At 41.5% G+C, this 18,817-nt stretch overlaps 1 protein-coding gene across 1 annotated transcript in view; it reads left to right on the top strand.

The window, feature by feature from the left end:
• The window catches only part of LOC126203455 (uncharacterized), a 38,842-nt gene extending 25,729 nt beyond the window's left edge, over positions 1–13,113 (top strand). The window contains exon 4 of the mRNA XM_049937772.1: positions 12,837–13,113. The gene's annotated coding sequence lies outside the window, so the exon portion shown is untranslated. The remainder of the gene's footprint in view (positions 1–12,836) is intronic.
• The last annotated feature ends 5,704 nt before the right edge of the window (positions 13,114–18,817 follow it).

Below are 18,817 nucleotides of genomic sequence, written 5' to 3'. Positions count from 1 at the left end.
GGATGTATTATGGTTGAAAGATGTGCTAACTCAAATGCAAATTTGGTGAATAAATTGACAGGGATTGCTCTGGGTTCTGGAGTTAGACATTAGCAACTGCAGTTCCTCAGTGCTCCTGACACCTGTATCTATTTCACTCATCCTTGCAGTGTTGTGAGAAATTGACTGGCTTTTCTTTTGTAAAGAAACATTTGAAAACAGAGTTAAGCATTTCTGCTTTGCTGCCCTCAATTTCAGTTTCTGTCTGGACACTAACCTTTGTGCCTCAAACAACATATGATCTCTCCATACTAGAAATCCTTTGCATTTTATGAGAGATCTTTCAATAACATTCTGCTGCAGTTGTAATTGAAAATTTCATATGTTACCCTCGTAATAGCCAAAGAAGTTTCGTTCAGCATATCCCAATCTGTAGCTCCATTATGCAGAAGTTCCTTTTCCTTTAGAAGGTACTTTATTGTGACTGTAGGGCCTTCTAAGTACCAGTACACATCTATCATGTTCATGGTTAACTACTCTTTTAAACTTGAACCATAGTTCTTCTACATTCTACCATCCAGAATAAATGTTTCAGGTTTCCCATTGAGATATGACACTATTACATATTTGTCTAGCTTGTTGAACATACAAAATTTTCTTCTTGGTTTAGTTGCCCTTTGTACTTCATTAATTGTTGTTGCTACAACTGTCTCATGATCACTAATACAGTTTCTATGTGGACATCCTCAAAGATGTCAGGTGTGTTTGTTGCTGCTAGATCCAACATAATTCCATCATGAGTGGGCTTCCAAACTATCTGTTCTAGGTACTTTTAAGACTAGATATTTATTAAAGTTTCATAGGATGTACTGTCATGCCCACCACTTACAAATCTGAATTGATTGTTGGGCAATTTAAGTTCCCTCTGAAGATGATAGTATGACTGTGGGGCTTATGTACTAGCGAATTGGGGTTTTTCTAAAGTTTCTGGTTACAAATGGTGGTGAGCTTGGTAGGCAATAGAAAGATACAATTAACGTTTATCCCCATCCTTAATACTATGTCTTGCCCTAACACTCTGACATTTGCTCTCAATTTCTACCTTGGTGGATCTGAGTTTCTTGTCTACCGTGACACATACACCACCATTTCACATTAGCCTATTCTTTTAATATACACTTAAATTTTCCCCAAAAAACTCACTGTTATCAATTTTTGGCTAACCATCTTTCTAAACCTAGTGTTATGTGAGCTCCACTGCCTCTTAGGAGTACACATCAAACTATGGTACTTTGCTGTGAATGCTTCAACAGTTAACCTCTAGCATTTTAATACTCCACCCAAGGGGGTGTTTATTTGGATTTTACACTAACATTTCCCAGTCTCCTATAGTTATAGTTATCCACACTAGATGGAGAATTGCTTAATCCAAAAAGCCCTAGTGTGTACACACACACACCCACACACACACACACACACAGTCACCATTCTGGGTAGAAGCCTCTGAAGTGAAATGCGCACCTGAGACATTTTGAATGATGTAAGTCAGAAGTCACAGCCCAACTTGTCACGGAACCTTTGTAGTCTCTGGTTTGAGCTTTCCACTCACCTAAGAACCAGCAGGCCAGGTTCAGTTCTGAGCACAGAGCTGCAGACTGTGAGTTTTTTTGAATCTCCATGAGCAAGGTTGGTCTTCAGCAACTGCTCAGCAAGTTGCTGGAATGATACAAATATTACCTCAGGGCCCTGATGACACACACCATTTATTGCAAAGTACAGTAAATTTGTCTCTTTGGCTGCTGGAACAATCTCTTAAACTTGCTGAATGAAGCCCCCAGGCATAGACACTGAGCGCATCTGCCTTTCTACTCCTTAATGCCATTTCCATAAGGAGTAGCAGTATTCAAAATATCTTTGAACTGCTTGTAGCGTGTTTAAAATTAGTTGTGACTTTTGATGTTTGGCTTGTTGGAGAGTATCTGACACCAGTGACCGGGTAACACCAATGGCAAGCCGGCATTCCCTACTTCACTGCCAGGTGTTCGGTTGGTAAAGAGCCACTGTTGCAACACCATGGATAAACAGTACCATATGGTGTCAAGCATTAGATGCAAATCTGCATTCATCAGCTCTCATTGTATTTCTGGCACTGAAGTATTTTGAGATATTAGGTATTGTGAACAAGTGTTTTGTGTTGGTGTTGCATTAATAACAACAGTGCAGCATATCTGAACATGAGATTCACATTAAAATTTGTCATCCAAGAACACATTCACTGGCTGTGGAGGTAAACATTCCTCTGAATTCAACAACAGTAATGGACAATGCAAATACCACTCTGTTGTGATGAATAAATCTCCAACAAGGCAGTGGAGGAAAGTGGATATTTTGCTCTGGGGAGAAAGAAATGTTCCATTGGATTAATTTCAACATAGTATGCATAAGGCAGAGTTAATTTCATCAGCCTTCCTCTGTATCATGCTCATTTAAATCCAACTGAGAATCTGTGGGTCTAGGTGAAAAGTAATGTGGCAAAAAGCACTAAGAAATGTACGTTCAGTGAGGATGAAATGCTGACAAAAGAAGCTGTTGCAAATTTTACACCACAGGACTGCTATCAAGTTGTCAGCCACACCAAGAAGCTAGTTGAGGAGAGTGTTTATGAAGGACTGTGACGAGTATTGAGTAATGCCTAACGTTTCTTGTTGCCATGTTAAAATCTGCTTATTTTGCCAAAACACAACAGAGTGTCACTAACATTATAATGCAGTTGAAAAAGAAATTATGACAGATTACTGAAACAGTATAATATTAAACAAGCAACTAAGGGCAGAACAGGTAAACAGTTTATGAAAAACCCCATTCTCAGTATAAAAATCAATGGATAATTTCTTCACTTATATAGCTGCAAAACCCACAATTCTCATTTCACCAGTTATCAATGGTTCTTACAAATTACATTATTTCAATGAAAAACCTGCAGTTACTTGAATACCATGGTAGATATGGAAGTTTTAAATACTAAACAATGGAAAATCCAGGATGGAATGTAACAATACCAGGGAAGGAAAGTTGCTACTCACCATATAGCAGAGACATTGAGTCGTGATAGGCACAACAAAAAGATTCACACAATTAAAGCTTTCGGCCATTAAGGCCTTTGTCAGCAGTAGACACACATACACACACACAAACACACACACACACACACACTCACATAAACGCAACTTGCACACCCGTCTGCAGTCTCAGAGAGCTGCGACTACACTGCGAACAGCAGCACCAGTGCATAATGGGAGTGGCAACTGGGGTGGGGAGAGGGAGGGATGGTATGGCGGGAGTGGTGGACAGTTAAGTGTTGCAGTTTAGATGGAGGGCAGGAGAGAAGGTGGGGAGGGAGGAGGGGGTAAGTAGCGGAAAGGAGAGAAATAAAAGAAATTAAAGACTGGGTGTGGCAGTGAAATGACGGCTGTGTAGTGCTGGAATGGGAACAGGGAGGGGGCTGGATGGGTGAGGACATTGACTACAGAAGGTTGAGGCCAGGAGGGTTATGAGAACATAGGATATTGCAGGGAAAGTTCCCACCTTTGCAATTCAGGAAAGCTGGTGTTGGTGGGAAGGATCCATATGGCACAGGCTGTGAAGCAGTCATTAAGATGAGGGATATCATGTTTGGCACCATGTTCAGCAACAGGGTGGTCCACTTATTTCTTGGCCACAGTTTGCCAGTGGCCATTCATGCGGACAGACAGCTTGTTGGTTGTCATGCCTACATAGAATGCAGCACAGAGGTTGCAGCTTAGCTTGTAAATCACGTGACTGGTTTCACAGGTAGCCCTGCCTTTGATGGGATAGATGATGTTAGTGACCAGACTGGAGTAGGTGGTGGTAGGAGGATGTAGGGGACAGGTCTTGCATCTAGGTCTATTACAGGGGTATGAGCCATGGGGTAAGGGATTGGGAGAGGGGTTGTGTAAGGATGGACGAGTATATTGTATAGGTTCGGTGGACAGCGGAATACCACGGTAGGAGGGGTGGGAAGGATAGTGGGCAGGATATTTTTCATTTCAGGGCACGATGAGAGGTAATCGAAACCCTGGCAGAGAATGTAATTCAGTTGCTCCAGTCCCGGATGGTACTGAGTTATGAGGGGAATGCTCCTCTGTGGCCGGACTGTGGGACTTTGGGAGGTAGTGGGAGACTGGAAAGATAAGGCACAGGAGATTTGTTTTTGTGCAAGGATGGGAGGATAATTATGGTCAGTGAAGGTTTCAGTGAGACCCTCGGTATATTTTGAGAGGAACTGCTCATCACTGCAGATGTGACGACCACGGGTGACTAGGCTGTACAGAAGGAATGGAATGGGTGGCAGTTGTCGAAGTGGAGGTATTGCTGGTGGTTAGTAGGTCTGATATGGATGGAAGTACTGATGTAGCCATCTCTGAGATGAAGGCCAACATCTAGTAAGGTGGCTTGTTGTGTTTAGTAGGACCAGGTGAAGCAAATAGGGGAGAAGTTGTTGAGGTTCTGGAGGAATGTGAATAAGGTGTCCTCACCTTCAATCCAGGTAGCAAAGATGTCAGCAATGAATCTGAAGCAGGTGAGGGGTTTAGGATTCTTGGTTTTTAGGAAGGATTCCTGTAGATGGCCCATGAATAGGTTAGAATAGGATGGTGCCATGCGGGTTCCCATAGCCTTCCGCGGATTTGTTTGTAGGTAATGCCTTCAAAGGAGAAGTAATTATGGGTGAGGATATACTTGGTCATGGAGACTGGGAAGGAGTTTGTTGGTTTGGAATCCATAGGGCATCTTGAAAGGTAGTGTTCGACAGCAGTAAGGCCATGGGCATTAGGAATGTTAGTGTACAGGGAGGTGGCATCAATAGTGACGAGCAGGGCACCATGTGGTAAAGGGACAGGAACAGTGGAGAGTCAGTGGAGGAGATGGTTGGTATCTTTTATATAGGAGGATAGGTTCCAGGTAATAGGTTGAAGGTGTTGGTCTACGAGAGCAGAGATTCTCTCAGTGGGGGCACAGTAACCTGCCAAAATGGGGCATCCTGCGAGGTTGGGTTTATGGACTTTAGGAAGCATGTAGGAGGTGGGAGTGTGGGGAGTGGTAGGGGTAAGTAGAGAGATGGACTCTGGGGAGAGGTTCTGGGATGGGACTTGAGTAGTGGAGGAGTAGTGGAGTAGTGGAGGAGTGAACTGAGTTAGGCAAGGTTCAATATTGGTCTTTGTGTCTGATTGGTTGGGTTGGTATCGAAAAAGTGTTTCCACTGTAGGGACTGGGAGAAGGAGAGAAGGTCTTTAACTAGTTCTGCATGGTTGAATTTGGGAGTGGGGCAAATGATGGGATTTGAGTAGTGACTGGAGATCCTGCTGGATTACTGGAATGGGATCACTGTGGCATGGTTTTTAGGTGGAAGTATCTGACAGCTGACGGAGTCCTTCTGCCACGTAGTCCTTGCGGAGTCAAAACAACAGTGGTGGAGCCTTTGTCAGCAGGTAGGATTATAAGGTCAGTATCAGTTTTTAGATGGTGGAGTGCAGTTCTTTCTGCGGATGTAAGGTTAGTTTGCATGTTGAGGGATTTGGGGAATGATGTTGAGGCAAGGTTCGAGGTTAAGAAATTCTGGAAAGTTAACAGGGGGTGGTTTGGAGGCAGTGGGGGTGGGTCACGGTTTGATGGAGGAGTGAACTGAGTTAGGCAAGGTTCAATATTGGTCTTTGAGTCTGATTGGTTGGGTTGGTATCGAAAAAGTGTTTCCACTGTAGGGACTGGGAGAAGGAGAGAAGGTCTTTAACTAGTCCTGCATGGTTGAATTTGGGAGTGGGGCAAAAGGTGAGGCCTTTGGAAAGGACTGATATTTCTGTGGGCCTAAGGCTTCTGGAGGAAAGGTTCATAATGTGTTGTGGGTCTGTTTAGGTTCTGGGTTCTGTGTGGTGGTGGGAGGGAGTCTTGGAGGGTGGGGTAAATGTAGTAGGTCTGCGAGACAGGGTTTGTCAGCTATGAGGGGGAGTGGGGGAGGTTTGGAGGTGGTTGTAGAAGGAGTGGACAATGGTACACCAAGGTAGGAGTAGGAAGTGAGTAGGATGGAGAGCTTTTTGAGGTGGCATTGTGCATGGTGCTCAAGTTCCTGCAGGGCAAGAGTTTCAGTGTGTGTTATGGGTTCCAGAAATTCGGGATTGCATTGCAGAAGAATTTTGCGGATGGAGAGAAGGTACTGCAAGGAGGATTGGGCTTGGTTGATGTGGTTTTGCAGGACTATGTTGGTGAGGGCTAAGGATTGGTGGAATCTGAACAGGTGGAGGTCATTGTGGAAGGAAGGGTGGCAACCAGAGATGGGTAATTTGATGGTAAGGCCATTAGGGGGGATTTCATGAGCCAAGCAGCTATGGAGGAACAGTATGTGGGACTAGTATCTGGCTAGGGATAAGGAAACTTTTCTGTATTGACGCAGATGGAAGGAGCAAGGATCCACGGTGGTGCAAAAAATGCGAAAAATTATGTAAGAAAGTAGAATTACGTCCGAAAAATTACGCAAAAATACACCCAAATACGTGTGAAAAGTACGAAATGAGTGCACAAGGGGGGAAAAAACGAGATGAAATCTGAGGAAGACGGTGATAGTGGAAGGTGAAAACTCACTAAAATTTGTGAGAAGTCACAAAGGTCAAAGTAGAGAATAACTAATCAATAATAAATGTATATTACAGTGGGTAGCAGGTTTAAGGGCGGATAAGCGTAAGGGGGACGGCAGATGTGACTGGACAAGGTGGATTTAGTGGGAGCGAACAGGCATAGAACAGCGAAAATGTGGGGGGTGGGGAGAGGTTCGTAGTTAGAGATATAAGATCGTGTGGCACCGGAAAAGTGCGGGAGATAACATGCAAAAATCCGGGAACTGGCACAGGGAATGTGATCAGTTTGAAGGTATGGCCTTCATTATATCGGCGGGAGTAATGTGGAACCTAAGATGCTGCACTAACAATCAGCGTGGTCTTGAGGCCATCTGTTGCTCGCTGTCGAGACGGTTGGTACAGTGTGTCTCATAAGTAGAGCGTGCAGTGTGGTTCGTAAGGCAACAAGAGAAACACAGGGAAGAAAAGAAAGAAGGGTGGACATTGAGTACAGCAGATGCAAAAGAAAGTAGTTACAAAGGAAAACAGCACAGGGTTAGGACCGAAGAAAAGCCGTCAGGCAAAAATCAAACAATGGAAATTCCAGGATGGAATGTAACAATACCAGAGAAGGAAAGTTGCTACTCACCATATAGCAGAGATGCTGAGTCGCGATAGGCACAACAAAAAGATTCACACAATTAAAGCTTTGGCCATTATGGCCATTAAGGCCAAAAGCTTTAATTTAATGGCCTTAATGGCCGAAAGCTTTAATTGTGTTTTTTTTTATTTTTTTTTTATTTTTTTTTTATTTTTATTTTTTTTTTATTTGCTTATCACAACTCAGCATCTCTGCTATATGGTGAGTAGCAACTTACCTTCTCTGTTATAGTTTTAAATATTAATCATATGCTGTCATTCACCAAAATTGTGTTTCAATATCTCAGACTATTTATGAGATACAAGGGGTTTGTGAATATTTCATTCTTCCTCTTTCACAGGCTTTCGTATATAATGCAACGTGTTATCTACATCCCATGTGCAGCAACATATGACATAACACATACCAAACACAGATTCATAGCGACCCATATTTTGCACTTGCAGTGGTTTACCTAATATCAAAATATCACAATAACTATGACCATTAGTGACACGATAGGCAGTTATCATGAAGCTGACAAAATAAGCTATGAGGTGTGAGAATCAGAGATTATTATTGAATAGTTTCTTTAAAATCATTTGAGGAAGATCACAGATTGGCCAACTCATGCCGCTTGCTTTTCACACAGTCAAGCAAGCTTGACAGGTTCTGCACCAAGTAGGCCTGGCATCATCATCACCTGCTAACACACTCACCACATGTCTACAACTACACTTCCCTCCAATCATTCCATGCTGAACTTTCAAAAGTTACAACTAATTTCATACACACTATATGTTAACAGACACCCACCCTTTTGCATTTACCTCCCAGTGGCATGGCAACCATTAGATTTCCAAACAGGTGAAGTGAGTCTCAGTGGCTCAATTTCAGTTTTGGTGGAAGAGAGTATCTCAAACTTGTTGGTTATAGGAATTGTTGTAACAGCCTATGTTCTCCCAGGTCCCTGCCTCCCTTGATTGGGACACCTGCCCTACCTTTGCTTTCCTGATCCCTGTGTGTTGGGAGAACATGAAGAATGATTTCTTAGATGACTATGTGCACACTGTAATAAGGCTAATCCTGTATTCACAGTCATGACAGAAGCAATATTAGGGGTTTCCAGTAGATTCCTGGATTCCTCACTTAGTTGTGGTTCTTGAAACTTTATCAATTGGCTTACACAGGTTGATCAGTGTTCTTCTTCAAGGACCTGTTAATTCAGGTATTTCAGCATCTCTGTGACATTCTCCTGTGGTTCTAACAAACTTGTGAACATTTGTGCTGCTCTTCCTTGTACAGTTCAATATCATCCGTAAGTCATATCTGCTGTTGGTCACACACACTTCAACATTATTCTGGGATGGGTAGCACAATATTTCGTAAGCTATACCCTGTGTAGTCCAATTGCATTTTTCCCAGTATCCTGGCTATTAGCCAAACATCTGTCACCAACTTTACCTGTGACTGAGCCTGTGTGATATATCTCTACAAATTGATACAGACAAGTATTTGTATCAGATGACTGATTCCACTTGTAACTCATTATTACTACAGTCACGGATAGTAGGGTAAATGTCTGGAGTCTGGACAGTACATTAGGTGACAGTATTGGGTCATCAAGCTCAGGATCCAGCCAGACTATCAGCTCTCACGCATGAAAGAAGAGTGGCTTGGTGCGAGACATCCTGCTCTGTACCCAAACACGCTAATAAAACCTAATTAATAAACAATCATTTATTGTTCCAAAATGCATTTTGTCTTCATTCACACCTGCTGGCAGGCAGCAGGGTGCTAGCTGTGCCACAGTATGCTGACACATTAAACATGCACTTCACTGTCTCAGCCATTGCAATTGTGGGGGTGCGTACTCGGCAACCTGTGATGTAATAGCATGTTGGCCACAGCATTGCTGGTGTTGTCTGCACTGCCTCTGGTATTAGCAGCACGGGGCAGTGGGTTACAAGAGCACTCTCGTTGACATCATAGACTGTGCCCTGTTAAGTACCCACTGACCCTGCACAGAGTGTATGGCATCAGACTGGGTCGCTCTGCAGCCTCCAGCAGGAGTCAGGCCCACAGCATCAGAGTATGTCTGCAGGAATGGAAGATGGGTAGTGGTTGTGGCATGTCACTCCGAAATGATGATTACTGACTGCTCCCTGGTCTACCAATTAGGCCTCTAGAAGGCCTGATGGTAAATGTCACCCACAGCTTCCCATTAGCCTTTACTCGAATGGCAGCACTGTGGCTTGCAGTGGCAAAGTCCACCTGGTAGGACTCGCTGTTCCATCAGACTTTAAAGTTGGTCTTAACAGTTACAGGATGTAAAGACACACATCCTACCCACAAGTTTGTCAACTGTGAACTGAGTACAAGTATATCAAGCCATTGGACAGGAGTAATATTTATAAAGGAGCTGCCTCGAGTGTGTTGCTAATGCTTGGTGATGATGAATTCACTTCACCAGCTTTTCATGACTGGTCAGATTTCTGGATGCTTCAGCTGTAGCTGAAAGGCATCTTAACTTGATCTTTCAGAAAAAGTGGAGGATATCTTATGCAGCATAGGTGCTCTGAATAACCATTCTTACATCTGACTTATGGCTTGTTACTGGATTCTGTATGGTTAACACAGTGACAGCATCCTCCTCTCTCTGTGATGTCATTCTGTTTTATTGGCACTTTGGACACTCAGCTCTTACAGTGTGTATGAATTACCTCTATCTTGTGATGACTTAACATATACCATCAGCAGTCCTTCCTTGTTGGCATTCTGCCCAACGGGTGCATATTGCTCTGCTTTCCTCACCTCTTGTTTTAACAAGGGAAGACTTCTAAAATTCTACTCGAACATGAGCCTATTATTTTGCGACACTTCATTCCTTCATCCTTCAATAATTTTTTCCTCATTTAATTAGTAACACATTACTCTTATGCACCCTTAATTATTCTTTATTCATATTGGTATTCCACCTAAAGGGTGTCTAATAAACTGGTGACTCTGATGGACATACTGGTTTCATCTAATTTAGAAGGTCACATAAATCACATCAAAACCACTAAATTACTGGAAACTGTGACACTTATAGTCATGATACCATTATGCTGTCTATGACAATACTGATGGAAATACTGAAGCGTTTGCTCCACTGAGATTCAACACTTCTGTGACACTACTAATTCTTCTAGTGAGCATAGGAGATTCGTGTTCAAGGTAACACTCAGGAAGAATAATTCTATACCCCTCCCCCCCTCCCCCCTCTCATGAACCATGGACCTTGCCGTTGGTGGGGAGGCTTGCTTGCCTCAGCGATACAGATAGCCTAGCCATACCGTAGGTGCAACCACAACGGAGGGGTATCTGTTGAGAGGCCAGACAAACATGTGAATACTGAAGAGGGGCAGCAGCCTTTTCAGTAGTTGCAGGGGCAACAGTCTGGATGATTGACTGATCTGGCCTTGTAACACTAACCAAAACGGCCATGCTGTGCTGGTACTGCGAATGGCTGAAAGCAAGGGGAAACTACAGCCGTAATTTTTACTGAGGGCCTGCAGCTTTAATCTATGGTTAAATAATGATGGCGTCCTCTTGGGTAAAATATTCCAGAGGTAAAATAGTCCCCCATTCAGATCTTTGGGTGGGGACTACTCAGGAGGACGTTGTTATCAGGAGTGTGGAATGTCAGATCCCTTAATCGGGCAGGTAGGTTAGAAAATTTAAAAAGGGAAATGGATAGGTTAAAGTTAGATATAGTGGTAACTAGTGAAGTTCGGTGGCAGGAGGAACAAGACATCTGGTCAGGTGAATACAGGGTTAGAAATACAAAATAAAATAGGGGTAATGCAGGAGTAGGTTTAATAATGAATAAGAAAATAGGAATGTGGGTGAGCTACTACAAACAGCGTAGTGAATGCATTATTGTGGCCAAGACAGATATGAAGCCCACGCCTACCACCGTAGTACAAGTTTATATGCCAACTATCTCCGCAGATGACGAAAAGATTGATGAAATGTACGATGAGATAAAAGAAATTATTCATATAGTGAAGGGAGATGAAATGTAATAGTCATAGGTGACTGGAACTCGATAGTAGGAAAAGGAAGAGAAGGAAACATAGTAGGTGAATATGGAATGGGGCTAAGGAACGAAAGAGGAAGCCACCTGGTTGAATTTTGCACAAAGCATAACTTAATCATAGCTAACATTTGGTTCAAGAATCATGAAAGAAGGTTGTATACATGGAAGAAGCCTGGAGATACTGGAAGGTCTTAGATAGATTATATAATAGTAAGACAGAGATTCAGGAACCAGGTTTTAAATTGTAAGACATTTCCAGGGGCAGATGTGGACTCTGACCACAATCTATTGGTTATGAACTGCAGATTAAAACTGAAGAAACTGCAAAAAAGTGGGAATTTGAGGAGATGGGACCAAGGTAACTGAAAGAACCAGAGGATGTAGAGAGCTTCAGGGAGAGCATTAGGGACCGATTGACAAGAATGGGGGAAAGAAATACAGTAGAAGAAGAATGGATAGCTTTGAGAGATGAAATAGTGAAGGTAGCAGAGGGTCAAGTAGGTAAAAAGGCGAGGGCTAATAGAAATCCTTGGGTAACAGAAGAGATATTGAATTTAATTGATGAAAGGAGAAAATATAAAAATGCAGTAAATGAAGCAGGCAAAAACGAATACAAACGTCTCAAAAATTCGATCGACAGGAAGTGCAAAATAGCTAAGCAGGGATGGCTAGGGGACAAATGAAAGGATGTAGTGGTGTGTATCACTAGGGGTAAGATAGATACTGCCTACAGGAAAATTAAAGAGACCTTTGGAGAAAAGAGACCCACTTGCATGAATATCAAGAGCTCAGATGGAAGCCCAGTTCTAAGCAAATAAGGGAAAGCAGAAAGGTGGAAAGAGTATATAGAGGGTCTATACAAGGGCGATGTTCTTGAGGACAATATTATGGAAATGGAAGAGAATGTAGACGAAGATGAAATAGGAGATATGATACTGCGTGATGAGTTTGACAGAGCACTGAAAGACCTAAGTCAAAACAAGGCCGTGGGGGTAGACAACATTCCATTAGAACTACTGACAGCTTTGGGAGAGCCAGGCCTAACAAAACTCTACCATCTAGTGAGAAAGATGTATGAAACAGGCAAAATACCCTCAGACTTCAAGAAGAATATAATAATCCCAATCCCAAAGAAAGCAGGTGTTGACAGATATGAAAATTATCGAACTATCAGTTTTCAAAGGGGTTCAAATTGTTAACATTACTCCCACCTATAGTTAAGGCACAAGTAGCCGCTTGGGATGCTAAGCTGAGAGGGGCACTAGAGGCACCCCTGACACCAAGTTAGTTCACAGGATATATCATAATCAGTAGCAAAATTAACTCATTTCCAGACTAATAGATTTCAGTTTATTTTTAAAGGCCTTACCAACAGCTCAAGGAATAGCAACTAAGTTAATACGGAAGAAGGAAAATGGGGGAGGGGCAAACAATTTGTCACTTGTATGAAAAAATGTTCTCTTATGTGCATCACTCAGCATCAAATGGCTTTCTTTGTTTTATGTTCCAGCATACCTGTCATCTCTCCAATCCACACTGATGACACCAGAAACAACATTCCAGGACTTCAGGAGCATCATTGCACCTTTCAGTGGAGCCTTATTTTTTTATTTCTGACATGAAATAACTCCTTCAAGGCAGAGTAAAAGTTTTAATTTTCTATTTCACTTTGCATTTTATAACTGACAAGGAAAAAATACGAGATAAAGTTAAAAAGAAGTTCATCATGTGGTCGTTATGCTATAAAACAGCAGGAAGACAAATAAAACATTGTGACAGAATGATAACAGACTATTATTTTTTACTCATTTGTGCTTGCTATATATGTACAAATATACTCAGGCTAAACAAATGTAGCCCCTAGTACCTAAAATTTGTCAACTGACCAGTAAGATTGTATTATAACAAAATGGGAATGACGGTCAACTTTCTACTATCTGGTACCTTGAGAGCACCAGTGGAGAGAATCTGTGTGTACTAATGACACTGAAAACTGGTAAATATTAGTAGTTTCACAAATCCATAACATACTAATATCCACACCTGTAGCCGAGTGGCCAGCATAGATTGCTACTATGAGAAGAGCTCAGCTTCAATTCCCAGCCCTGCCAAGGATTTTTCCTTGTTGAGAGGACTTGTGTGGGATCCATTTAGCCTTGTGACGCCAATTGAGGAGATTTTCAATCGAGAAGTAGCAACTCAAAGATCTGGAAAGTTGGCAAAATGGCTGAGAGACTGGAGTGCTGACCACATGCCCCTCCGCACTGCATCTGAATGACTCCATGTGTCCGAGGATGACAGGGTCATTGGTTATCATTCATTGGGCTTTCAGGGTCTGGATGAAGATCTCATCTATAACATACTATAAATCACAGATATGATAATTTCACCTCATTTCATTGAGGGGCTGCATTGAAGATAAATTTTCTCTTTCAGAAAGTATGTGCCTCAACATTAATTAAACAAATTCTAATCAGGATTTCCTCACATTTTGGTACTAGATCTGTTACTATTCAAAATATTTGTCAATCATCTATCAGTACATTGAAGTAACAATGGTCTACATGTCCAAATAATAGCCTTTAATACATGTGCATTTAATGAAACCACAAATTCCTTGGTGTCCAGAAAAATAGCAAATTGAAGTGAAAAGAACACTCTTTTATGTTTCCAGAAGTATCTCTGTGTTGGTCTGCACACTAAGTGTTTATGTATTTTACTGTTAGGCTGTTCCAGTACTGCCCCTTGGGCATGAGTGCTGGACAGGACCCCACAACTCGCTCAGAGGCCGGTGCATTTGGTAAAGGCTACCTGTCACATAACACAACTGCAAGCATTCTATGCATGTGTGAGTCACTTAGCCACTGCTGCTCATGGGTGTGAGCCCTGGGTAATATGGTCATGTACCCTACAGCCAGGCTGGCTGGCTACTCATGACTCAACTGTTTGCACCCCGCCCCCTCCCGCCCTTGCCTGTGAGCAACTGGCTATCCACAGGTGGCCACTCAAGCTGGAACAGCCTACTTTATAATGTCTCTGCTCACATTTTGTCACCAATGTACTACGCCTTCTATTCTGTTGGGCAGCCAGGAGCCCTGTCTATAAATTGGGAATGTTACGCGCTCCCCTGTTCCCCCAGATATAAACTACATCCTTGGATTAGCAAATACAAGAACAGTTATTGTGCTTATAAAGAATGGTATCAACAAAACCTCAGAAATGAGTAGTGAGGATTTGACTTCTATTGCACTTCTGTATCAAAAAAGTGAATAGATTCTCATGAATATGATATGCACTATACTCTCATCACAGTGAACCATATAGTGAAAAATCAGGGATGCAGATAACACTCATTGTAAATACATTTTGATAACAGCAGACATACGGATGGCAGAGGACATATGGTTTCAAACATAATTCAAAAACTTGACCCATTAGTGATGAATCGACTGGGACAGCAGAGCTGGCATAGCTACTAACATAGGCACTGCACAAAAAGAAGAGCTGTAAATAAAATTTCAAAGTGGACAGTCAATTCTGGATTGACCAGCAGTAATCACAATATAATTAAAGTCATTATTAATAATAGAAATAACACCAATCAAAACCTAATTACAACAGAAAGATTTAACTTGAAGAAAGCAAATTGTGACAAGCTACATGAAACGGTATCAAATGTCAGTAGAATACTAAAAAGTGTAGACGTAAGGGTGCAAGCATTGCAAGAAATAATAAGAAAATATGTAACTCAAATGTATCCCTAAAACTGCTATCACATAATTACAGGAGATGCCATGCTCACTTGAGCTGCTGGACATTAGGCAATGCACAAGGCAAGTTAAAAGGGAGATCAGAAGTCCCCAGCTGCTACCATCAGAGCAGCCCTATTGGCTGCAATGGGAAATATACCTGAGAAACCAGCTGAAGACCAAAGTGTGGTGAAAACCATTTAAAACATAGACAGAGAAAAAAATCTATCATTTTATCCACAGTGAAAACCAAAGATGGATCAAAGACTCATGAATGGAGACAGTCAGCTGAATAGCTGCTTGGCAAACACTTTCTGGATGGTGTTCAAGAAGATTACTAACTCCCTGTGCAATGTAGATTTGTGCTAAACAATAAATACAAAATTTGTGTAATAACTACACTGTTCACTGAAGAAGAAATAGCCCTAGCTATAATGAAATTGGAAGCCAAGAAAGTTCTAGGACTCGATAAAACCCATGCCAAAGTTCTCAAACAAATAAATGTACAAACTGTGACATTCCTAAGCATAAGTACCCAACAATTCCATAATAATGGGTAGAGTGCCTGCTAGCTGGAAATTAGCAAAAACTGTTACAACAAAAAAGCCCAAGGACAAAGTCCTGGCCAATCTAAAAAGCAATAGATCAGTCTGTTTAATTAATACTGTTGCAAAGATTCAGGAAAGGCTCCTCTGAGACAGGCACAAGGAGCTTTACAGACTTAATCAATGCCAGTTTGGTTTTAGGAAAGGGAAACTGAAGTGTTACAATCAATAATTTCAGTGTCATATGGAACATTATGATCTCTGTAGAAAAACAGTAAATATATTAAGCTTGATCTTGTTTTTAGGGTTGAATAGAGCTCAGGCAGATGTGAGTATGACTCATTCATTATTTAATAATAACCATTCAAGTGAAGAAATCAGTGCACATAGTTATTATTATTATGGTCCTGTGGCCCCTTTTACTATATGGAAGGCAAAGGAGTTAGCTGTACTTTGAGGCTGTAAAAGGAGGTAAGTGAAAATGGATTAATTTCTGGCTGGCTTGGACTGTGTCCAAATGGCTACTTGTGTGATATGTAAAAATTAAGTGAGCATAATTCTCTTCCTTTTCAAGAGCTTGCAGACTTTAACTTTCCAATTTCATGGTCAAAACATGAAAGGAAAAATAGTTTTCTCCAGGTCAGCTCTTCAGGGAAGCCTTCTGCCTCCTGCATACCAATCTAAAATGAGACAGGTATTATATTTTATAGATCATAAAATTAACCATAATCATGAAGTATGGCACTAGAAAATAATCCTTTGGTACCTCTCTCTGTAATATAAATCTCTTTTATGTGCTGAGACTAACAATTTCATTGAGAATCATTCTCAGATTGTGGGCATATCTGATTTTCAAAATTATTAAATTATTTTTCTCTCACTATGCAGTCAACAATTTTTCTATCCCCATCCAAACGCAAGTCACACAGAAGGAGCTTTTACAAAATGCACTGAAATGCATGTAACCAGGCCATCCAAACAGTAGACACATGTAACAAAAGATGCATAATGGCGATATTAACTGACATCATGGGAGCATTTGATAATTTATGAAGGCTCGCATTGTTTGCCTGATGCTGTAAACTGCAGGTCCCTCAGTATCTATACTACAGCTTTATAGATTACTGTTGGGATAGAACTGTGGAATGGTCAGGCAGCAGACAAAAGGTAATAAAAAGAACTACCAAAAAGGTGCCTACAGGAGTCAATTTGCAAACCAGTATTTAGACATTTTGCAATAAAATCTCAATTATGCCAATTGGAAGTAGATCACCAAACCGTTGGAGTGGTGGCATATGCTGCTGGTGTCTTCGCTGTGGTATCAGGCAACTCAAGAGCTGATCTGAAGGAAATGGTGACTGGGGTCCTCTCCTGGATGCAGTGATGGTGCATAAACAACAAATTAACCATAGCCCCACAGAAAATCACATACATGCTTCTTGAAGGTCAACTTTCATTACATAGAAATCCTATATCCTTTGGCACAATGCCAACTGAACTTTTTTGGTGTTCCTCAGAATCTACTCATTAGACTTTGCAGTAAGATGTGCAGATCTTAGACTAAAGGGTAATAACCAAAGCTGGACTTCTGAACAGTTATGAGATGGTACATTATCTAATTGGATATAGTCCATATACAATTTACCTCTACCGGTTTAGCAGGAAAGACAATGATGTCTGTCATTGTGGTCATACGGGAACAACTGACCACATTATCTGTAACTGTGATGCCTATAATGAAATCAGGGAACAGACAGAGTCTAATCAACCACTCTAAGAACTCATAGTAAATAATGAATGATGGATAATAATAAACAATGCTGCTAATACCATTTCCCAGCACAAAAAGTATAAGTTTACCAGGGTATGGCAGTTATAAAATTCCTCCCACTCTTCGCATCATCAACATAGGAGCACCAATGTGAGTAACAAATTACTAGGGAATGCATCTAGTGTAGTGAAAGCTGTGAATGCAAGTGTTGCTTTACAAAATGTACATGTGTGACCAAGATCACAGCAACATGAGGCAGGACCTGTAGTACCACATTGGTGAAAGAGACAAGGATATGCACATCACAGGGAGGTGCATAAGATGTGAAGTGTACTACAGTACCATAAAAGACCAAATGTTTTTCCAAGACTGTGTTCAAACATACAAAAAAAGTGATTAAGGTGGAAGAGATAGAGTGGTAATATGCTCTCATGCCCATTTTTATATTTGGGTGGTTGAGGAGGAATGTCACACAATTTGTGAGATGATTCTGCATGGGAAAATAAACTGAAAAAGTCCTGTGAACACGTGTCCAAATTTTGATCATTACAGAATTGGAATGTGTTGAAGGCTACACACATCTATGAATAATTATGAAGACAAGTGTGAATATTACAGATTGAAATGCTGTGTAAGCACTGTAGTGGTTGGAATAAATGGTGAGACAGATGACTCGTCCATCCTACAAGAGGTCCCCCACTCACTTCAATGGACTTGTCAAAGTGTTGGAGGGTGTGTTTTGTTGCAGGCTGAACATCACCTCAGCAGACCTTAATGCATGCAACAGTGTAGGTGATGCGACCAATGAGTTTTTCACATATATTCACCTTTGTAACATACACATTCTCCTTTAACCAGCCCCATAAATAAAAGTTAATGAGGTAAGTCAGGTGATCTGGCAGGCCAGTTAATGGGTCTGCCATGGCCAATCCACCTGTTGAGAAAATGAGTTGCTAAGATACTGGGATACTTGTGTGGTACAGTGAATTAGTGATCCATCATGTTGCAGGTATACTTGCCATTGTTGCTCCAATTTCACATCTTCAATAGGTGCAAGTATGTCTTCTATCAGGGAATGTGCATATGCTGTGGCTGTCATGCGATTTGGTAGGAACTCAGGCCCTATCACCAGATCATCAATCATTACCATATCACACATTCACTGTGAACCTAACTTAAAGCACTCCGTCTTCAGGCCACAAGTGGCCCATCGGGACCATCCGACCGCCGTGTCATTCTCATTGAGGATGCGGATAGGAGAGGCATGTGGTCAGCAGACCGCTCTCCCGGTCATTATGGTAGTGAACCTAACTTGGAATCTTGTTTCCCCTAGTGTCATGAGAGTTCTCCATCACCCATGTATGAGAATTCTATATGAGAAGTGTGGGTGTTCATGATACCATTGAACATAAATGTAGCCTCAACT

Source organism: Schistocerca nitens, chromosome 9 (assembly GCF_023898315.1).
Source record: "Schistocerca nitens isolate TAMUIC-IGC-003100 chromosome 9, iqSchNite1.1, whole genome shotgun sequence".
Classification (NCBI taxonomy): domain Eukaryota; kingdom Metazoa; phylum Arthropoda; class Insecta; order Orthoptera; family Acrididae; genus Schistocerca; species Schistocerca nitens.
This window is presented reverse-complemented; position numbering and strand designations above follow the sequence as displayed.